The sequence below is a fragment of the Triturus cristatus genome, chromosome 6, assembly GCF_964204655.1.
Source record: "Triturus cristatus chromosome 6, aTriCri1.1, whole genome shotgun sequence".
NCBI lineage: Eukaryota > Metazoa > Chordata > Amphibia > Caudata > Salamandridae > Triturus > Triturus cristatus.
The window spans coordinates 1,864,154,431-1,864,178,845 of record NC_140589.1 but is presented as its reverse complement, the minus strand read 5'-3'; positions in this window follow the sequence as shown (position 1 = coordinate 1,864,178,845).

Sequence of the window (24,415 nt, the reverse complement as noted above, 5' to 3'; positions counted from 1 at the left end):
CTGTGTGCTTTTTGAACTTGACAATCCCAGTCCCAGTCCGATAGATCCGGAAATGCTTTTTGAAGAAGTCAGACCACAAAGGCCCGGGGATCAGCATCCTCCTTACCCTCCGGCACCCCAAATAATCTTAGGTTATTCCGCCTTTGCCTGTTTTCCAGTTCCTCAATTGTAGCTTGGCAAGCCTGGAGCTGTTGATCATGTGACTGGATGTTCTGCGCAATAGAAGTGACTGACTCCTCTGTCTCTGCTACCCTGCTTTGTAGCTCTGTCACATCCTTTGTGATGCTAGCCACTGTACCCGTTCCTTCATCCAGTGACAACTTAATGTTGAGATAGTCTGCCCTAACCTGCGCATGGTGGTCCTGAGCTTCACGCCGTTGTTCTTGCAAGGCCTGAAATATTGCTGCCAGTCAAGACTCCTTTGCCATAAGCTGTTTTCCTTCCGTCTCGCACTCAGTCCCCAATGAGGCTGTCTGTATTTTGTTAGCCAATTCCTCGCTGGGTCCGGCCAGACTGTCTAGACTGCTCTGAATAGAGTATCCTGCCGAATTAGTTAGGGGATAGGTCGGGGATATCTCTTGCTCTGCACCTTCCTCGTTATTTTCATTGCTGGTTGTACTCCCGGTTCCTTGACCCCTTGCTAAGCCAGAGCCAGACAGGCGAGAGATCAGTGCCATGACCTCTCCCTTTGCCTGTACCCATTTCCTGAGTGGACTGTTCTCAAAACCACCCCCTCGGCGGGCTCCAAAGCTATTATATAAGCTACCCCCTTGTGGGTCGATAGATTTCTTGCGGGGTTTAGTATTGTAAGGGTTCTTCCCCTATTATCCTTTTTCTTTTGATTCCCCACTAAAGTATTGTGGGATTTATGTGAATCCTCTTGATAACTCCTTGAGGTTGCAGCCTCCGCCGCCACGCCAGGCGTATTTAAGATTGACCAAAAGCATCACTTTGGCTCATTTGTCTCATTTGAGTATCATCTTTAGACCCATCGGCCTCAGGGCTAAACACTTCACAGTTGTGGCTGATGCTACAGGGACTTTATCCATTAATTTCCCTGTTGATGTGCGGTCCGTCCCCCTCAGTGCCACAGCTCCTCGTAGCCGGTATTTCTATAATATCATCCACTTCAATGGCCCAAGTTTCCCGGGTCCGCGCTCGCCCCCTGATCCAACCGTACAGGCAACTCACCCCCAACTTCAGGCTCCTCTTCTATACTTTCAACAGAGTTCGGCGATAGCTTGCTCTCAGCAGAATCAGTCTCACTTTCTCTAGCAGTCGCGCTACAAAGTAGCGATGCAAACACAATAGCATCCGCTGTTTGGACGCGGAGCTCACATTCTGATATCAGCTCAGCCACCTTACCTACTTCTAGGAGCCGTAATGCAGGTCTGCCGGGTTCTTGTCAGAGCAACTTTAGCTCTGCTCTTCAAGTTGTCCTCTCCCTGCAGGGGGACTTGTAATCCCGCTATCCCGGTAGCACGGGCCGTTTTCACAGCGTTCTTTGGCGGTGCCATATCCCACCTTAACGCTGTTTCTCGTTCAGGGAAACGCGGCCGGTAGACTCCCGATTCAAAGGAGCAGCGGGAGCTATTCGACCAGCAGACTCGCCAGCAGACCCTCCGCCAGTGCCGCCAGAGACTGCAGCTGAGTCCAAGCTCACCCTGCCGGTATTTCGTGTGAGTAAGCCTGTCCCTTACATCACCGTGTCAGCATAGCCAGCCGGGACCTTTGCGGAGCTGCGAGACGGGGCGACGCTAGTCCGCCATCTTCCCCCTCCGATAGGTCCTTTCTCCACTTCTCACATTTTTGGGGGAAGTTTATCTCCTATCTGGGCGGAATCTAACTCTAGGAGCAGATACTGTGGATTGCCTGGGTCTGAGACCTGACTCTTAGGGATGAAGAATGCTGGAATTTTCAAGAAAGATCATAAGTAATTTGTTGACAAATTTTTCTAACAATTTAGTCAGGCAGGGAGAATGGAGATAGGCCTAAAATTAGATAAAACATTAGGGTCCGCTGTTGGCTTTTTCAATTACGGTTTGACTGTTGCCAGCTTCTATGTCTCAGGAACCAACGCTGAGGAAAGAGAGGCATTAAGAATGGCTTTAGTCATAGGATGTATGGCCTCAATAGCTTTGCCAATGACAGCTGGGGGACATGGGTCAAAATGGGAGTCTGATTTACAAGTTATATAGCTTGTTTCGATTGCTGAAGAGAAATACGTTGAAAAGCAGCCATTTCAGCTGAGGATGGGAAATATCCTGAAAGAGGCAGTGAGAATCACCCCACCCAACCTATCAGAATTACTGTTAAAGCCCCTTCGGATAGTAATGATATTCTCCTCAAAACAATTGGAGAGATTGTTGAATAATGTATGAGGAGGAGTAATATTTCTCCTAAAGGCTTTGGGTTCAAGAAATGACTTGGTGATCTGAAAAATCTTCTTGGGTCATTATTAACAAACTCAATTTGAGAACTGAAAAATAACTTTTCTAGCCTCTTTTATCAGGTTGTGATACTGTCTCAATCAAGTTAATATCTAAGTTTGTGTTCCAACTTATAATGATTCCTCCACTCTTTCTTTCAAGCTGCTTGCAAGAAAGCTTTCCTTTTGCCAGAGAGGAAATAAACCATGGTGCAGAGTTAGCAAGGCTTTTCCGACCAGGCTTCATTATAGGAGCATGCTCATCATTTGCTTCTGCAACATTAGCAACGTTAAGGTAATAAAAGACTCCTGTACAATGCAGTTTCCATGTAGTTCTTTGATGGCAGTTCACAACTCACTGTGCTAGATTACGATTGTAACTTATGCACTGCAGAGTAACAAAAGTATCTCTGTGACAAAGGCAGCTCGCTGAGCTATGGGCATATTATACTGTTCCGTGATCTGCATGGTATATGTTCTTTGCAGCAGGCATATTAGTCCTCTATCCAGCAGGAATATTAATCACCAGAGTTATCTTGACACTTTTATTGTTGCCTGAAAACTACTGGATATGCGAGGAACTCTGTAGTGCTTTTAAAACTGCTGCAGTGCTCCAAAAGCAGCGCCCAATAACAAAAGCAGCCCTACCCTCCTGGCCTCCCACGGAAACGCCCGATGCCCAGGATGGCCAGTGCAGCTTTGAAGAAGGGTGCTTAAAAACTTGAAAAAAGAGGTAAACAGCCAGTTTCTCTGTGAAAACTTCATACTAACCAGACGTTTCTCGTCCCTCATTAGGCCCAGAGTCAGTGGCAAACCCTGTCAGCAACGGCAGTATTAATATAAGGATGCCCCCTATGAGTGCCTAACAATCACATCTACTGAGCTAAGTAAAATGTTTTACTTACTTTGTCCAACAGGCTGCAATTACGGACTTGTACCTTTAACCAAATTTTCAAAAATATGTACTGAGCCCCTCGCCAAACAGGGTGTACATACAAATTGAATTTAATTACAATAATGCACCTTATTACTAATGTAGGTAAATATTTATGTTGGTCCTTCCCCTCTTTTGCAGAGTACCCCAAAAGTTTTGCTTTCCTCTTTCTTCTCCTACTAAACCCATTTTTGTTGGCTACTAGGAATTTGTGCACCTTTTCCCTGCTAACCAGTGGTAAAGTGTTAGTGCTGTCTGCCTAAAACACAGCACAATTGGCATCTACCTTATTGGTACATTTAATTTTCCTGTAAGTTCCTAGGTAATGGTACTACATGTACCCAGGGCATGTACATTAAATGCTCCTAGTGGGCCTGCAGATCTCATTGTATCACCCACTAAAGTAGCCTTTTAAAACATGTCTCAGGCCTGCCACTCCCGTATGTAGTGCCATGTTAAACTGCCATTTCATTCTGGCAAAGTAAACTTTTTGCCAGGCCTAAACCTTCCTTCTTAATATTTATAAGTCTCCCCTAAATTAGGCTCATGGGGCAGGGTGCATTACATTTAAAAAGTAGAACAGGGACACATTCCTTGACGAGATTGACAGGGCCTTTGATACTGCTATTCCAAGATTTCCCGCCTATACTATGCTTGGACTCCCCAATTCATTGACCTTCCCTTTGCGCTCACTCAAAGGCAAACAGATCACCCTAGCCTTCAACGCTGCTAACCGGGTTATCTTGGCGGGCTGGAAGACTGACAGGATCCCAGATCACTCCCACTGGCTGCTCCAGTTGTGGTCCCTTCTAGGTATGGAGCGGTTGTCCATGGCCACCCTGGGGACAAATCTGAATACTCTATGGTGTGGGTGCCCTTTATTACAATCTTATTCTCAGAATTCCGGGAACTAACTTGTCCTGCCTACTTGCGGCTCCTGAAGTTGATCCCTGAGAGCCCGGTAGTGGATCAGGGCAATCGCCCCTAACATAATCGCCTTTACTCCAAGGGGACTGATATTGTTATAGTAGGTATGCATGTGTAGGTCCCAGTACACGGGTGGCTCACCAAGAGGGAGGAGGGGTGGGGTAGGGGAGGGTATCGGGTTCATATGTTTAGAATTTTGGTTAGTTCTCATTTTTCTTTTTTGATCACTTAAATGCAGACCTACTTGCTCTCCATGTGCTACGGTGTGCCCTGGTAGCACTGTCATATAGGCATGTGCAGTGTCTTCGCCCCGGCATTGGTTCTTTTCTCATGATGTTACATTTATCACTCACTTCATGATGGATTGTAGGCGACATGCTGTGTTACTTTACGGTTTAGTTGCTCTGTGGACCATTAACCATGCTCTCTATTTTTTGTTTGTGAAATCACCGGCCCACAGGATTGTAGGCAATAATGCACTGTACTTTTTTGTCATGTGTTTTGCCAATAAAAAAACGATTTAATTCGAAAAAGTAGAACAGGTGTACTCAGGTTTTTGTTCACTGTTGTAAGGCCTGTCTCTCCCATCGACTAACACTGGGTTATTTATCACATTTAATAAGTGCTGACTTTTGATTGGGAGAAGATAGAGATATGCAGTTTGCACTCAAATAAATTGCAATTTAAAATCCTCTTTAATGGTGAAGTTGAATTTTGAGTTACAATTTTGAAAATGCTGCATTAAGAAGGTTAGCATTTTCTTGTCCCAACTAACTGTGCCTTTCTGCCAGTGTCCTGGGTCACATCACTGGGAGTTTGTGTATTGTTTCCAGACAGTAACACTAAGGGAGTTGAGGTAGAGATGGGATGGGCCATTCTGACAGGATATCTGGGGAGGAGCTGTGCCCAGCCTCACTTACACTTTAAAGGGCATTACCTACAGTACACACAAAGGAACCTGACACCGGGCCTGCCATGCCTTTTGTCACCTCCAGACAGTTGACCAGGGGATGAACTTTCCAGATCCAGCTTGAGGGTAGGACAGGGAGTTCTGCCACACATAGGCTGGAACCAGGTATAACTATTGTACCTCCAGAGCCACTCAGCAGAACAGTCCTGTAAGATTCTAAAGGACTGCCATGCTGCTTAAAGGACTGCCTTGCTGTCTGACAAGGAAGATAGACCTGCTTGTCTTCATGCCAGGCTAGCCTGAGTGACTTCAAAGGTTACTTGGCTGACCTCCTGTGTGAGCTACAGAGGCACAACAAGCTTCAGAGGTCTCCCTACAACTACCCAGCAGCCATACTCCCACTAGACCTGTCTGCGCCCTGCTGTTGGCCTCTGTAGGAGTGAGACCTGATCCCCAAGCGATGCCCCCCAGGTCCTGGACCCTTGACTGGCATAAGACTGTACTCCTCTTGAAGAAAAGATGAGGTGAAAATCCTGAAGTTTGGGCTCCTTACGACCGTGAACAGGCTAATTTGCGCCAAGACTCTGCTGCCTGCGACAACTGCCAACACAAAGCTCTCCTGAAACCTGCTCTTCGTGCTGACAGTGACTGCCGATGGTGACCGCCAACTGTAGTGTAGTCCCAATAGTACCCTGTCAAGCAGGACCTATGCTGTTTACGGATAACATATACTGTGAGTCTGGTGGCAGACTGACTCCGTACACCACTGCCTCATATGTTAGCCTATGGTTTGCATTAGCTAGCTCGCAGTGCCACTAGAATCTTCGGTTATCAGAGAGATTCGTTTTTGGCAACCTTAGAACACAATAACCTCAGACTCTTGGAAATAATATACTACTTTTCACCCAGTCACTCATGCATGCTTGTTTTGCTCAGAGGGATACATAGAAGAAACAGTTGAGCGTTTTTACAATAATGATTTATTGTACCGTTGTTCTTCTCGTGTAAAATATGTGCGCTGTCAAAACTGTAACGCAGTAGCAGAGATATAGAACCAGCAGTACAGTGAATAAAAAGGAATAGTATTGTTCTACCATTTTTCAATAGTCATGAACACATACATGAACATGAAATGCATTTATAAAATAAAGTGCGTACTCCTAAGATGCCTGACTAAATGTACCTAAGCGTACCTAGCATGTTGAGTAGGTGCTACAGAGCCTAAGCTTAAGAGCCTATGAGCCTATGAGCCTAAGAGCCTATGAGCCAAGAATCCCACTAGGCTTTAGCTGGAACCCCATACCTGAATAGTGAGAGTGTGGGACTTCGTCCTGGACTTGAGCTGGACAACCCGCAAGGGATCGTCAGACCACTGTCAGCTGGAGCGATGGCATGCCGGAGCTGCAGCGTCTCTGGTCAGTGTGTCGGTCTTGAAGTCTCGGTTCCCTCCTGCTTTCTGATAGCAAGAGGTGCTGTATTTATACAGTCTATGTACGTGTGTTACCCATTGTTCAGTATGAGGATGACGTTGGGGATAAAACCTTGTGCGTCGATGGGAGAGGTGAAGTATTTCTCCTGGAGAGTGTACTCATCAATCATATATATGTGCTAAGGATAACGTCTTAGCAATATCGTTTGGGAAAAACCCACCCTCGGCATGAAACTAAGTGAAAGGTTTAGTCCATAAAAGGCAGCAGTCCTTATAAGACGTGATGTCCCTATAAAGCATTCTGTCTTTATTTGGAGTTATGTCCTTATAAGGATCGTCATATGAAATAATGGGAGCTGATGTAGGGAAAGTGTACGATGTTCCCTGGACCGATAAGAAATATAACACCCACTCCACCTTATACTTAACAATAATAATACACATTTTTGAAATACACATTTATAAAAGCGTCAGTGCATAACATTATCAAGTAGTCATTTAAAATGTTTATAAACACGTTAAAAAATCATTTAAAAACAGTTTAAAAAACGAGGAAATGTGTTCTTTGGTAATGTTTGACATTGTTGTAAAGTTCTCCAAATCACAGTTCTAAATGAGTTCGATCACACAAGTTGAACTACTGTAAGCGTACTTAGAAGGCCATGCTTTGAGATAGAAAATGTCAATTTGAAAAGAGTTATTTTGAAAAAGATAGGGAAGGAAAAAGTCCCATATTCGTTCCCAGCACACGGTGAGCCAGATTCAGATTAGAAGTCCTGGCTGGGAGACATAACATTATCGCTGCCTACTACAGCAGGGGACAAACATTGCAATACCTTGCATAGCACGTCAAGTGTGCATAGATGTAACTCCTCGTTGCCAGTAGCTGGTGTGTAGGCTTCCGGTACCGGATTCGAAACCTCATTATCAATGCTGGAGCTGAAATGTAATTCAGTCGTGAAAGGCACCTGCGGTTCCTCAAGGAAGGCATGCGTCAAGATGGGAATACACTGGGGACAGAGTTGTGCATGGGACCACAAAGGTTCCAGCCTGTAGTCTAAGTCTGCTGGCGTCTCCGTCAGAGGCGTCAGACAGATGTTCAACTCGTATTCGCTTCCCCAGAACAGGCATCGGAAGACAGGTACGATGCAGTCCTCAAAGACTGGTCTGAAGGATAAGAACCAAGAAGCACTTAGTTCTCATAGGCGAGGTGCACCGAGATGCTGTATCATGCACTCACGGTAATGTCTTTCTAGGAGAGCTTTTGCAATCTGGCTGGCGGATGGTCCGTCCAATGCTCAGCAGGTAGACGATAATCAGGTAGACCCCCGAAAATGCTTCCAAACACGGATTGTATGAAGTTAGGAATAACTCTGGTCTTAAATAGGGGTATAATGCCACTCGTATCAGACATATTAAAGATACGTCCCACCATTTCTACGAAATGTAGGGGGCAGTTGGTGCGGATTAGTGCCTGTATCTCTGTCGAGGTCCTTGCAACTTGAAGTTCAAAGGTTTCTTGAGCGGAGGTTAATGGCACGGTTTGTTGTAAAAGCATGGCTTTCATTCTGCTCAAAGCATCAAACTGTATCAATGAAACATTCAGTGAAGGCCATACTAGCGCCTCCCTGACTGTATTTGTCGAAGGAAACAATACTTGCATACAGCAAGTAACACAGGTGTTCATGGTGACCAGCTATGCAATGCCTGGAAGCATGCCACAACAACCTTGATTGTTCAGCATCAAGTAACTCCCATTCGAAAGTAACTCGAACACTGGCGTTATCATGGCAGCTGGTGTTCCTTTCATGTGGCAAGACAGATTTGAAACTGAACCATTACATGCTCCGTGCAAAATGAAATCTTGGCATATGAGAGAACCGCTCAAAGCGCTCTTGCAGTTGGTATCACTAAGAAACACTTCTCGATCCCCACTCCGGCATAGAAATCTATATGATAAATCCCAGGATTTCTTAATGTACTCTTTACCCAATTTTTCATATGTGCCTGCCTGACTTTGCTCAAGGCAATAGTGAAACTGAAATGTAGTGAACGTACAGTGATTTGGCCGTGGATTAGCCACTCAGTTGATGGTAATTCAGCCACTGTAAATGGTAGTCTGTTTTTTTTTTCTATGTCCTCATATTGCCAGCTCTCATGTTGAGACTCTTCCTATCTCTCTATTCTGATTGTGATGACCATCAGAGAGAGGAATGAGTACTACATTATGGAGAGTGCCGTTTCTGATACCCGTCCCCATTTCTCTGTACCACCCTTGAGAATAAACACTGGGAACTTCAGAGCCGCCGGCACGTTGGCTTAATCATTAGACCCGCTTGTTTTTTCTTTCCATTCCATGAATAAAGTCCAGACCTTATCTCTACTCCCTGGGTCACAGGCCATATCTGATTCACTTGTTACTATGATGCTTTTTAAAAGTTCAGCAAAGAATGGGGGGCTCCTCAGACTTCCACTTCTTGCATATGTCATGCCTTGCAAGTAAAATCACATAAAAGATAAGTTTGGAAGCAACATCTTTCCCCACCTTTTCCTCTTGCGAGAGCCCAAAGAACACCAAACAAGGGCTTACCTTGATTTGTTTACCTCCGAACTCTCCCAGAAAATAGCAGACCTCCGACCAGAAATTTGGCATTCCAGGAACATATGCCTGTCATCGGCTCCTTCTATCTTACATCTTGGGCAGCAGTATTTATTACCTGTAACCTTTGTTAACTTCATCAGAGACCAGTAAACTCTGTGAGCAGTAAATAAATGGTTACGCTTAAATGAGGCTGGTTTCACAACTGCTCGTAACATTTCAAATGATTTTTCCCATCTGATTTCAATTTCCTCCTCATTAAGCTCCTCACTCCATAATTTCCTTACATCGGCCTCAAGCGTATCTTCTGCATCTAAAAAGGCCCAATACCAGTAGAAGATTTCCTTCTCCCAGTGCTCTGTTCTTGTTATCTGGTTTAACTTAGGATCTTCCTCCTCCTGTGCCCAATCTTGTGCAACCCACCAGGAGCCCAATTGGTAATATTTAAACCTTGTAAGCTTTCCCTTAGTCAGATTACTAAGCGTCTCCCAGCTCACTAGACCTCCCTCTTTCATAAGGTCTGCCCAATAGTGAATACCCCCATCTTTTAGCGGTTGACTCAATTGATCTTTCAAACATGTAGGGGTCCCAGTTGATTCCCAAATTGGTGCCCTCATAGAATAGTAAGGAATTTTCATTTGTTTCCGAACATACAGCCATGTTCTTAATGCTGTACTCAGAATATTTAATCTAACCTTTTTGAAAAATTTTGGGTCACCATATTTAAATAAAAAGTTTGTTGGCCTCGACCCACCTCTCCAAGCATTGCTGTAAACAATACATCCAGAGATGGCCCATCTGGCTTGTTTGCTAACATACGGAAGTTTTTTAAATGGAAAGCGTAACAGTACACAAGCAGATCTGGTAACGCCAACCCCCCAGCCCCCAGTTTCCTCCTCAATTTCTTCCACCCTATCCTTGAACCCTTAGATGCCCAAACAAAACTGCCAATTTTCCCCTGTAATTTAGCTATATCTTCTTTTTTAAAAGACAAAGGGATTGAATTAAAAAGAAACGTAATTTTTGGGAGTATAACCATTTTTATAAGGTTTACCCTACCATAGATGTTTAACGGCAGGTTCGCCCACCTCAACAGTGTAGATGAAATCTCCTGACTTACTTTCTTCCAATTTTATCTTGGAATATCTTCCAATTTCTGTGTAATAATTACCCCCAAATGTCCCATTCTTGTTTTCGCTCCCTGAATGTCTGTTTCCTGATTCCTCTGCATAATCTCAGTTTTATCTATATTGACTTTATATCCTGAGATTAAGCCAAAACCCTCAGCTTTTCTCATTTGATTAGGTATTGCCTCTTTTGGGTTAGTTTTGGGCAAATCATTGTATCTGCTCTAATGAAAATATCCAGGGGTTCTATATATAAGTTAAACAAGAGTGGAGACAATGGGCATCCCTGTCTTGTGCCTCTTGTTATGCTGAACCAATTTGACAATTCACCATTAGTCAATACCTTGGCTCTGGGGTTCTGATATAGGTTTTTCATCGCCCTCACCAAATTCTCTGGGAAATTAAACCCATTGAGAACTTCCCACATATATCTCCAATTAACTTGATCGAATGCTTTAGCAGCATCTACTGCTACTACTGTCAAGGGTATTTTTCCTACTTCGGCAATATCAATAGCTCCTATCATCTGTAACGTAAGCTCGTTTAATTGCCTTCCTGGAATAAAGCCCCTTTGAACAAGATGCACAACCTCTTTTATCACCTTGGCCATACGTGCTGCTAGGATACCTGAATAGATCTTATAGCCAACGTTTAAAAGAGGTATCGGTCTATAGGAATCGACTTTCTGTGGATCTTTATTGTGTTTGAGTATTAAGGTGATCGTGGCTTCTGACCATGTGCTAGGGATGTTCTCTCCCAAGATATATAATCTATTACATAATGACGCAAATATGGGTACTACTATATCTAGCAGGGATATGTATACCTCCATCGGTATGCCATCTGGCCCTGCAGCTTTCCCCCTAGCCATTTTTGTACACTGTTTCTTCACCTCCTATTCTGTTATCTCCTTTCCCAGAGATATTTTCTGTTCTTCAGCTAACTGTGGGAGGTTTTCCTGCATTAACCATTCATTGATACCCTGTGGGTCTGGAAATACAGTTACTTGATACAGTTCACTCATCAGCCCTCTAGCTTCCCTCAGTATGTCCGCATTTGCACAGAGCTCCTCTTTAAACTCTTTATTATATTTCTTGCTCTGTCTTCTTTACTTTTCCAGGCCAACAGAGAACTACATTTTTCACCATAAGCAAAATGTTGAAGTTTGCTTACCTTCCATTTCTCGAGTAGTTTTTTATCCAGCTGGGCCTAGAATTTGGCCTGTAGATCTTCTAGATCCTTAACTAGGGTAGGGATATTACTTGTGCCTTCGAGGGAGGCTTTCTGTAAAGCTTACTCTTTCATCTTCATCTCCCTAGTTCTACTATCTTCATCCTGTTTTGCAATCTTTCTTTTCTCCCCAATTATAGAGCTCAAAATTCCTCTTAGATAAGCTTTAAACGCATCCAGGACCACTTGCTCATTTGTGGAGCCAATATTCACCCGAAAATATTCTTCCGTTTTCTCCTTCGAATCTCTTATAGCGTCTTCATCTAATAGAATCGTCCTATCTAACGTCCATCTCCTTTGCTCCTCTCTTTGATGGATGTTTAGAGACATTACCACTGCCGAATGGTCAGATAGAATTGCAGGGGAATGCAATACTGTTTCTATATCTGCGTAGAAAGCTTGGTCTACGAGAAAGTAATTAATGCGAGAGTAATATCTATATTTTTTGCTGTATTACGTGAATTCTCTTGTCTCTCCATTCTTACTGCGCCAAATATCTACCAAATTAAATTATTTTATCATTTTTTTCAGTTTGGCAAATGCTTTTGGGGGAACAACATATTTTACCCTTGACATTCTATCTAAATCTTTGTTTAAGACCAAGTTAACCTCTCCTCCTAGAATTATAGGAGCTTCTGTTTCTAGTAGACACGCTTCAAGCTTTGCTAAGGGCCCCTGGTTATCCTCACTGGGTCCATAATACGCTGCACATATCAGGGGCTTATCCTGTACCAAAATATTGGCCACTATCCACCTCCCTGTATCATCTGTTTCATATTTTACAACCCTGATTCCTCAGATATTTCTAATAATAATGGCCACTCCTCTTGTGCTCCCCTTTTGATCTGAACACATCACCTCCTGCCTCTCTAAATGTGTCTCTTGTAGGAGGAGGATTTGTGCTTCGCTTTTTTAAAAACAATTCCACCACCCTACGCATCTTTCTACCCCCTGAAGCCGATTTACATTCCAAGTTGTGAAGCTTGTTTTTTTTAACATTTTCCATTTTCATTTCTGCTAACTTCATGACCTTCCCCCTCTCAAATCTACTTTGAAAATCATGTTTAATTACCTTATCGTTCTCCTTCCCCTTCAAATGCAATGTTCTGAGGACAAAATGTTTTTTTTTTCTTTTTTACCTCTATGCTCCCCACCCCCTGTGGCCCCCACCCCTCCAAAGGAAACCCCCATTTTACTCCCTGGGTGCTATAACCCGCCCTTCGTGACCCCTATTTCCCGGGAAGGAGGAATACCAATACAAAAAAACGACTAAAAAAAAAGAAAAACAATAAATGGATAGTCGACTCTTATATACATACTTAAGACCCTTTCACTACACTATACTGCACTATATTGCCTACCCAGTAAAGCTAAACACCAAAGCTCAGTGCTCACCCCTCCATCTGAGCCAGAAAGGAGCCCACTTCTTCTGGGTTGTGGAAATTGTGCATCTTATTGCACCACATTACCTTTAACATTGCTGGAAATGTCATCTGCACCTGAGCTCCGTTACTCCTAAGCTCACTTATTCGAGAGCCCAACTCCCACTGCCTTTGCGTCATTCTTCTACCCAGGTCAGACCTTATTTGATAACTAAAGTCTTCAAACTTCAGTACCCCCTCCTTCAGTGCTCTTCCTAACACCAATTCCTTGACTGCATATGTTTGAAAGCATACTAAACTTTTCCTCGGCGCTTTCCTGGCAGGATTTACTTTAAAGGGATCCCTATGAACCCTCTGAATTTCCTCTTCCAATTCAATATCCGGGCTGTCTTTCAAAATACCATTCCTCAATATGCTGCATATGCAAGCTTTAATGTCTCCCTTCTCGGCACCCTCTGGTACCTTAAGAACTCTCAAATTATTACGTCTCGTATGTGTCTCCAACTGTTCCATGTCTTCTTCTAGTGATCTATTCAGCTTTTTTAACATCTCCAATTCCTTCGTATTCTTGGTCATAGCTTCCGACAAGCCTTTCACTTCCCGTTCCAAATCCCCAGTTCTTTTTACTATTTCGTCAAATTTCCCTTCTAAAGTCTCGCATTTATCCTGGATTTCTCTCTGATTACCTTCTTATATCTCAAACTGAGTCAGAATATCCTTTCTTAGAATCAGGAACATTTTGGATATCTGGTTTTCAACCCCTCCTGCAGCTCCAGTAGCTTCTGCAGCGCCTGATGGGCCATCTGTAATCATGATTAACCGTGTGTCCAAACCCGTAGCGGGATAAATCACCGACTTTACTGGGCCCTCTGAGTTCTCTAAATTCTCTTTTCCTAAATGGCAGTCTGTCCAGCTTTTCAATTTGCAGCATTGTATATTTAGCTCCCCTTTGTGCCATTTCAATCTGTGTATCAAATAGATTATATTCTGAAAACAGAGACGTACCGTTTATAAAATGCCAAGGCACAAGGCCTACACACAAAGATTGTAGCGTCCAGCTCAATAACATAGAACGTAACTGTGATTGGCCGTGTTGTAATATGGCTAAATCCTGTTCCAGTATATTAATAACAGAAGATACAATGTTGCCCAATGAATATACTCTGGAGGTCAAAGTTGTTAACCCATTATCCACCACAGCAAAAGCTTTTTCTAAATGAATACGGTCTATTTTCCGTATTCTCTCTGCGGCATCTTGTTGGGAAATCTTACAGATTTCATTATAGGCAGCATAAATGCCTGCATGTATGAAACATTTTTGATGTTGTTTCCTAGGTCCTAGTAAAAAGTCCCTAAGATCCATGTCTTGTGAGAGTAAAGATAAGTGTTGTTTCACTTCTGCAAGTGTTGAGGTTTCTAGCCATTGGAGGTACAACTTCCCAACACTATACAATGTTACTACCCCTGGATGCATATTGAGTCCCTCAGTGATGTGTAGGAACCTTTTATGACATGTGTTTGAGTCTAAGGGCCAAACCGCCCACTCCTTCCAATTGGGGTCTGTTATATTGTACTTTAGAATGTCATCAATTGTTGCCCCTTCCTTTGTAGAAGAATTCTGCCACCCATGGTTTGGTGTTGGAAATTTAGGAGTGTTCAGCTCCTTCATCTTGGCTATCCTAAGACAGGATGTTGGTTGCACAGTATCATTTAAAAAGATCATCTGCTGTGGAATAAGGCATGCTCTCAATAGTGCCTCTGTACCCTGGGCTTGCCAGGCCCTTGACTCCCAAATCGACTTTGTGTCAATATCTTCTTGCTATAGGTCAAAACTCTGTTCAGAAAAATGGGCCAAAAAGGAAGCAGAGTAAATCTGTTTAGTATTTGTTAACATGATTTTCAGTGCTGATGTTGGTACAACCTTATAGTAAAATGAGGCTGGATCTGTGGTGTTAACCCCTGAAAAGTATGCACATTTGTGTGCAAACGTTTGTGAACTACTTTTTGGTGGTGTTGGGCAATGTTCCCACTGATTGTATTCAAATACATTCCTAGGCGAAATGGATTTGGGCAGGAAATGATGACCATAATGTTGATAACAGCACAGTTTGTCAAAATCTGATGAACTTTCTAACACCTCATTATTAGAAAATGCTGCAGTTTTCTCCAAATCAGATAACATGTTATTAACTGTTTCAGTGTCCCAATCATCAGAAAATGTACTGGAGGTAATGAAATCACTTAATGAGATTTTAAATACATGAATAATTTTTAAAAGTTCAGTCGGTCCGAATATGTTAAAATCAACCTTGTCCCATACTATACCATCCAGTATAGGAACAGCTGTGATGTTCACTGATGACAAGTCTCTTTGTTCACGATGTGACGATATGTGTGGCTTCAGGAGGATGTTGACCTTTCAGGCTGTGGAAACTTGTTGAAGATAATGTCCATTAATCAGCATACTAAAAGTCAGTAATAAACCTAGCAAGAAAAGAAAAAAACATTATCCCAGAGATTACCCAGAGTTCAATCCAAGGTGATGCCAGGTATGTCTTTTGTAGAAAGAGTAGAAAGTTCTTTAATTCTTGTTTGAATGGTGTTTGGCTGGCGTAGTTTCCTATTCGCTTGGATCCAAAGAAAACGTATCAAAGTTAATATAATAGCCAGAAGCAATTCGATCAATTGTTGGAATTGCATTGGGATTAGATGAAATGTCCTTTTCCTCTCGACGAGGCATGTTGATGTAGACATCTGTGTTAGGTCTAATTACAACTTGTGATTTATTCTGGTTTTCATTTAGAATTTGAATGTTTGGTTCAAGTGAAACAAGTTCCATAGCATTGTTGCTTGTCCCTCATTCCTTACAGGTGGCTCTTCAAATGTGATGAGTCTTTCTATTTGAACTTCTTGGATTGTAGCTGGAGGAGGACGCCTGCTATATAGGAGTCCACTAGGCCTACTGTTTAGTATTGGCCACATAGTGTGGTTTGATTAAGTCAATTGAAACAAATCTTTTCTCCTTTTTTTCCGGGAAGAGGCAGGAGCAGCACAGTTCTTGTTCCGTGTACTGCAATGACTGGTACAGGTTTTCTGTCAGAAGGTCCAAATTCCTTTTTGTCTGCAATTTTCTCTCTGACCAGAACCCCGACTTTTAGGATCCAGACAGGTCTTGCCGTGACTACCTTGACTTTTTCAGTGGCGGTCTGCTTTTGATGGACATTGCTTTGTTTTGTCCTGGATTCTTTTAGATCCTGTAAAACAGCCAAACGGTCATGGATATCAAATGGTTTTTCATCCGCCACTGCGCCTTCACTATCAAGATCAGGTACCCACATTCGTGTCCCAAAGAGGACCTCATATGGAGTGACACCCCCTAGAGAGCTTCTTGGCTGGTTATTTAATGCCCGCTGTACCCCATACAGGTGTGTGACCCAACTACCGCCCTTGCCTAATACCCTAGCTGTTAAAGATTGCATTAAGTCTGTTTTTTCTCTCCACAACAGAATTTCCCTCAGGGTGATGCAGAGATGAGAACCACAATGCTACGCCCATTCCTTCCATGGCCTCTTTGTAAGCCCAAGAGCTAAACACAGGGCCGCGGTCAGAGTGTAACGTGCTAACTGTTTATGTACCGATAAAGACTTGCAAATCTTTTATAACAGTTCAAGCGTCAGCAAAACGCTGAGGCCAAACCCTAGGAATCTCGAGCATGAATCCACTGCCACCATGATATACCTGTAAGCCCTGTCCGTTTGTAAGGGGCCGCAGTGGTCCAAGTACACACATGCAAGAGGTTTGTCTGACTTAAGTAATGGCGTCTGTGCTGGGTGTGTAACAGTGGAGCCTTTCATCTGCTGGCAGATGTCACATTTCAAGACATAGAGGCCCATTAGGGTGTAGGGCAGAGGCGATCCGCCCTACATCCTTCCCTGTCCGCCACCCATTTACCCCCACCATATTAGTATGGCAGGGGTACCACGGCGGACGGGAAGACGTCTGCCGCTTTTCCAGGCGGAAAAGGGTTTAATATGGTGGCCGCCACACATCCTTCCCTGCCCGCCACCCATTTACCCCCGCCATATTAGTATGGCGGGGGTACCATGGCGGATAGGAAGACCGTCCACCGCTTTTCCGTGCGTAAAAGGGTTTAATATGGTGGCGGTGTCTGCTAGACACCGCCATCCATATTAGCATGGGTGTGGAATCATGCCTTTCCGTGGCGGCAACGGGCATGCAGAATTTGCTCCTGGGGGCCCGTTGAGGGCCCCCAGGGTATTGGGGGGTGGGGGGTACACAGGAAGGGAACCCCTGCATTGTCATGGACATGGTGGCAGGCACCTCGCAGTGCCTGTCACCTTGTGCATGACAAGGCACGCAGTGCATTCCCAGCATTGTGGCGGTCGGTGCTCACAGCACCGCCCCTCACAATACTGGGAATGGAGGATGCCACCGCCACGGTGGCATCCTAATCGCCGGTGCGGGACCGCCGCACCACTGGTGGCCGGTACCAGCAACGCTAGGGTGGCGGGCAGACGGAAGTCTGCCCGCCATCCTAACGGGCCTCATAGTCTTTAGTTTGCTTAGATAACCCTGCCCACAAATAGTGCTGTTTCAGTAAAGAAATAGTCGCCGTAACGCCTGTGTGCTTAGAGCCCAAACCCTCGTGTGCAGCTAGTATTAAACTTTGCCTATGATCCATATTTGGTATTACTCTATCCTCCACTCCAGGAATCTTAGCAAATGGAATGCTTTGTGCATCTAACTCATAGGAGTATTTGTGCCCTTGCGTGATGCATTGACAGCTCCCATTATATCTCTCTCTATTCTCGTTTTTGAACGAGTCAACGCAGATACGGAAACTGTGCGTACAGCCCCCTTTGCGGCTTCATCAGCCAATGAATTCCCTTCAACATGAACACCATCACGTTGATCACTCAGTGTATGGATCATGTGTGTCCTTGGTAGCTCAGATTTCAATTCCGCTACCTGTTCCCATAGCATTTTGTGCTTGATTGTGCCACCTTTTGCGTCCTTAAACCCGTTTTGTTCCCAATGTTGTAAGTACTCATTGTACGAATGTACACAGTTAAAAGAATCACACACGATCAGTGTGGGGAATTCGTGATCCGTATTTTTGAGTGCAAGTATCAGTGCTTTTAATTCTGCCAACTGAGCCGTGCAGTCTCCTAGAGATTGCGTTTTTGTGCAACTAGGATGGAACTTACCATCACACATGCGACCTTTAACGATAGCACTTGCTGAAAAATATTGCTGCTTACTTTCTATAGCCGGTTGCGCAGATCCGTCAGTGTAGATAATATATTCATACTGTTCAAGAAGCAAGATTTCATTAGGTAGAGGATATTCTTGTTCATATTGCCTGAGTTTTAAACTGGGATCAAATCTGTATTCAAAGTCTGTTGCAGTAAGAGAATTCGCCCATTGTATCCACCTAGGATGTAACAGTTTCGCATTTGGGACGCTGGCCTTTGTAACAGCTTCTAAGGCTGGTACTGGAGTCACGACAATGATGCGTTTCCCCTGAGCCGGTGCTCTTTCTCTTGCTACCGCAGTCTGAACAGCTGTCAGGATTTTTTCTGTTGAAGTGAAACGCATTTCTGCATTTGTGAACAGGTGTGATTTGTAAGCGATTGGTACAGTTTCTCCCTCATTAAAGGTCAAATAAGTGTACTTGCATTGACCCGCTATTATTTGGATCACTAAGTGGCGTACGTTTACGCGTGTCTGTAAGTGTTTGGAAGTGATCATGTCTTCCTGGAGTAAACAAAGAATATTAGTATGTTCTTGTGCCCAATCTTTAGCTGAACAATCACGTTTTTTGAATTCATAGAAAGGTTTTACCCTCTGTGCGTAATCTAAAATGTATGTTCTGCCGAAATGTAGGAATCCTAGTATTGATTGTACATTTTTCAATGAATTTGGAGGCTAGAGCAGTGCACACTTTTCTAAAAAGTTAACTGCCAGACTTTTGCCTTCACTTGACAACTCATATCCCAAAAATAGGACATTGAGGTGGGCTATTTTCTACTTTTTAAAGTTGAACTTTTAGCCTTCTGCGGCAAATCCCATATTAATGGTGCTTACCCCGGTCAAGTGCCTCAACAAGTCGTCGTCAGTCAGATAAATATCATCCACATAGGACAACGCTTCTTCATCAAAATTTTGAAGTAACTCAGTTACTCTTGCTGATACCTGCTTTCAGGCGCTATATATATATTGTATTTTTTGCGCACAATGTTATTCATTAATGCTGCACTGTGTGCATTTTGGACAGCAAATGTCTTTGTGCATGAGTTTAAATGTCTGTAATCTAATACTAGACGATATGTATTGTCTGGTTTAGAAACGGGAAACAAAGGATTGTTCATTGGTGAGGTACATTTTTCAATGACCCCCTGGTTTTCAAGTTGATCTAAAATCTCCCTGGCCTGTTTTTTAGCTTCTTGCTTTATTGGATAGTGCCTCTGAGCATTAGGTGAAACTTTTAATGGGATCACGTGGTAGGTTGAGTTCTCATCCCATCCTGCGTGATTTTTATACAACGCTGGAGCTTGGGCTACTGCCCACTCCTGTGCATATGGATGTTTTAGGTGCACGGGAACGCAGTTGGAAAATGCAGAAAAAGTCATACTTTCTCCCCTGGGGCAATCCATAACGAATGCAGGTGGCCAATCTTGTTCTGCTAAAAGAATGTCATAACCAGATGATAAGTGCTTCCAAAAAAAGAGCTTTTATTTTCCTGGGTTTGTCCCCCTCCAACCGGAGTGTTATTTCATATAACTTATGTGGGACGCTCACCCTGGTGTCTGGTGTTTCCACCGTGATGTAATCATTCAACTCCGCTGTCACCAGAAATTCCTTCAGGTTCAGGCGAGCTATTGTTACTTCTGCCGCGCTGTCTAGCATCTTCAGAGCTCATTCCCCGTTCAGAAGTTGTGTCCTCAGAATTCTGGGGGCATGTCTGATTTTCAGACCAGCAACTTTCTTTTTCTTAAATTGAGGTTTTGGATTTTGTTTATCTTCTTTTTTAGAAGTAAAGTCTTGAGCGCGCTGCTTGTCCCTGGACTGTGTGCGCTCCTCTCTGTGTTCCGACTGCCCTTCTCTTTCGGATCCTTTCTTTGAGCCCTGAAATGAACGAGAGGAACGTGTATCAGTATCCTGATACCGGTCAGGTTTTCTAATATTGTCCCTATTCCTAAGGTTGTAACTCTTTTCAGAGTGCTCCTGTTAAGGAGACTTACCTCGGGACTGAGATCTCTTGTCTTTAGAATTTTCTTTTTTATCCCACTTCTTTTTAGAAGAAGTAGGTGTGTGTTTAAAAGTGTCCTTTTCAGGACTGCCCTGCAGTTAAGGTTTCAAAGCTTTTCCCCCCAAACTATCCCTGCCTAACTCTGCATACGCAGTTTCAATTATTTTAGGTAGTTCATTCTCCTGTTCTAATGGAGAGAACTCCCGTAGGCGTTGGCGGATTGCCACTGATGCTGCTTCCCCTTTAATGTTAGCTAGTATTATGGCTGATACCTGATAGTAGTTATTTAATAACTTCATCCCTAAGTTCAGGGCAGGTTCCATAGTCGTTTTGTATTTGTCTAAATACATCTGGTACTACTGCTAATGAAGAAATACCATGTGTTCTGGTATATATGGCAGCAAAGACTGTACCCCAAGAGGTGCTATCTTCTAACTGTGGTGTAATCCCCATGTGCAAACAGATTGTTAACATTCTGTGTTTTTCAAATGGTGTTGATTTGGGAATACTGTTTCTAAGAGGGTTATTTTCTGAGCTACCCAGAAAGGAATTTGTTCACATTTTGTGGGCAATTTGCACATTACAGCATGTAATGTTTGTGGAGTAATTTTAGTACCTAGGTTCTGTGTTGGAGCTGCAGTAGGTGTAATTACTGTTGTTTGGACACAAGTGTCCTTAAGACAAAATGTGTCATGTTTCTGTAGAGTTTTATCAACTCTTTGTGTTGAACAAGTAGTTCATCCTGTGCCATGTCTGGATGTGCTGCATAGGTCGCTAATATCGGCCATGTTGCTCCTGGAATCCCTAAAGGACCAAGCCCTGCTCTTGTTTTTATGTGGGGTAGGGCGCCATTAAACCAGAAAATATGTTCCTGGAAAGTAAGCGGAGTCTCAGTCTCCTAAAAAAGGAGTGTAGACCGCTGGAATGTCATCATGTATGTAATAATGAAAAGTTTTTGTTACAGCATCGCCTGCTGGGAATATAACCCATGAGTAGAATACCTTTGTTTTGAAATCTTCGTGTGCCTCTATCACGAATAATACTACACCTCCTCTGGGATGTAACCCATGTTTGAGTAGTTTAACTGTTAAAGTTTGTCTTACTTTGGGTGCAATTTCTATTGCATCCGCATCTTCCTCTGATTCTGGAAGTGGTTGTTCTAGTGGGTTTAAGGTTGGAGTAGCCATTGTGTATGGAACACAGACTAACTGTCCAAGGAAAGGATGAAAAGGTTTTATGCACAATTTTGCTGTGGTGGAGTTTTTTCCCACTTACTCCAGACGTCTCTGGTGTTTTGTAAGTAGGGTCTCTGAGATTAAGCACGACTGAGCTACTCAGTCTCTACTGTTGAGTAAGTGCGCCATCAATATACCACGTTGGGCGCCATGTAGTGTAGTCCCGAAAGTAACCTTTCATACAGGACCTACGCTGTTTACGGATAACATATACTGTGGGTCTGGTGGCAGACAGACTCTGTACACCCCCGCCGCATATGTTAGCATATGGTTTGCATTAGCTAGCTCGCAGTGCCACTAGAATCTTCTGTTATCAGAGAGATTAGTTTTTGGCAACCTTAGAACACAATAACCTCAGATTTGTGGAAACAATATACTACTTTTCACCCAGTCACTCGTGCATGCTTGTTTTTCTTAGAGAGATACATAGAAGAAACAGTCGAGCGTTTTTACAATAAAAGTTTATTGTACCGTTGTTCTTCTCGTGTAAAATAGGTGCGCTGTTACAACTGTAATGCAGTAGCAGAGATATAGAACCAGCAGTACAGTGAATGAAAAGAAATAGTATTGCTCTACCATTTTTCAATAGTCATGAACACATACATGAATATGAAATGCATTCATAAAATAAAGTGCGTACTCCTAAGATGCCTGACTAAATGTGCCTAAGTGTACCTAGCATGTGAGTAGGTGCTACAGAGCGTGAGCCTAAGAGCCTATGAGCCTAGACTCCCACTAGGCTTTAGTCGGAACCCATACCTGAATACTGAGAGTGTGGGACTTCCTCCTGGACTAGAGCTGGACACCCCACAAGGGATCGTCAGTCCACTGTCAGCTGGAGTGATAGCATGCCGAAGCTGCAGCATCTCTGGTCAGTGTGTCGGTCTTGAAGTCTTGGTTCCCTCCTGTTTTCTGATAGCAAGAGATGCTGTATTTATACAGTCTATGTACATGTGTTACCCATTGTTCAGTATGAGGATGACGTTGGGAATTAAAACTTGTGCGTCAATGGGAGAGGTGAAGTATACCTCCTGGAGAGTATACTCATCAATTATTCATATGTGCTAAGGATGAGGTGGAACTAGGTGAAAGGTTTGGTCCATAAAAGGCTGCAGTCCTTATAAGTCATGATGTCCCTATAAGGCATTATGTCCTTATTTGGAGTTATGTCCTTATAAGGATCGTTCATATGAAATAACGGGAGCTGAAGTAGGGAAAGTGTACAATGTTCCCTGGACCTATATTAGGGTACCGATATGAAATAAAACACTACCTGAGACCTGCACTTCTCTGTACAGCCACAACCACCAACAAGAAGCTGCAGCAATTACTGTCCTCAACGCTTGACCAGCTCTTTGTGCTACAGCGACATCTGTCCGCGATGCCCAGCTTGCTCTTTGCTCTAAAGCAACGACCAGCTATGACACTCAGCATACTCCTTGTGGCCTTCTCCGATCAAACTGAACTTTTTACGCCAGACACAGAGGGTAACTTGTTAGCCTGACTTACCTAGTCCCTGTATCCGACCCGCACTCCATCGCGGATGGACTGAACTTGTGACTTCTGCCCGGTCTAGCTCAACCAGATAACTGCGAGTGACACTTTGTGCGTTTAGGGGCTATTTTAACTGAAAAATTGAATATCTCCGGTTCTACTGATTGGATATTCGTCATTCTGGTATAATTTTATATACTCTATTTTTCTAAATTAGTTTCGGATTTTTCTTGTGGTGTGTTTTCACTGTATTACTGTTTGTGTGTTACATAAATACTTTACATTAAATTAAACATATCTGCTTTTGAGCCATGCTACCAGGGCGTTAAGCACAGGTTAATTTGTTGACTTTTGTAGTTCATCCTGGCAAGGATTGTGGTTGTTGCCTGAGAAATCGAATTTCTTACAGTTTCTAATATGACAACTGGTACCAGTATGAAAAACAATTGCAGATGCTACAATGGGTAGGACCACTTATAGCGGAACCTCACAATTATGTAAACCTCAAATTGCATAGGAAGATTCAAATATGTTTTAAAAATTGTTTATAGCACTTTGGTTAAAATTATTTTTTTAGTCCCCAAATATTTTTTTGCTAAACACCCTATTCCCAATGTATTAAATATATATATATGTACAAACTGAACTCTTCTAAGGAGATGGATGAGGTTCCCTCGCAACAACACAGTGTACCATGCACAGTGTTATTAAGCAGAATTAATTCACGCACAAACATTTAAAACACAAGCGATAAATGTTTTGCCAACCTTTCAAATATAAAAACATGAAATTCATTTTTTATTAATGTTTCTGGAACCCGTACTGGGAAGAAGGGTGCTCTGGCTGGAGGTGACTGACATACAGGAACCCCTAGCTCTACGAAGAACACATTCCAATAATGAAAATAAGGCCCCGATACAAAAAAGAGACCACAACACAATAAAGAAAAGTGTCAGCAGGGCTACAATAAAGCTAAATACAAGGGTAAACTCCACAAAATGCACAATAAGAGAGGAGCATTAAATCAGACAAAAGGCACAGGGACCCCAAAAAAGACCAAATGGTGGTGCCCTGAAGCAGTTCACAAAATTGAAGGTAGGAGGGAACCCCACTAAGACAGTGCTTTAAAAATGTAATTTCTCATTGACTCCCTCACTGCACCTGGCCATTCTCACCCAAGTAGAGTAAACCATGAGAATCTCAGTGTCTTGGTGTGGCTCTGTTCTGACTTCTAGGCGTAGGTAGGCATGGTGAGTTGCAGATTGACCCCTTGCATTAGGACATTAGAGCCAATGCTGGTTTAGGGCCATCTCACTGGCTGTGACTGCATCTTAGCCCATCAAAGTTTGGGAACCCCTAACAGAGGAAAGATAGAAGTGCTTTATTGGCAGGACTCGAAATAAAAGTGTACCTAAGGGCAAAGTTGCGCATGACACCATGTTACAGC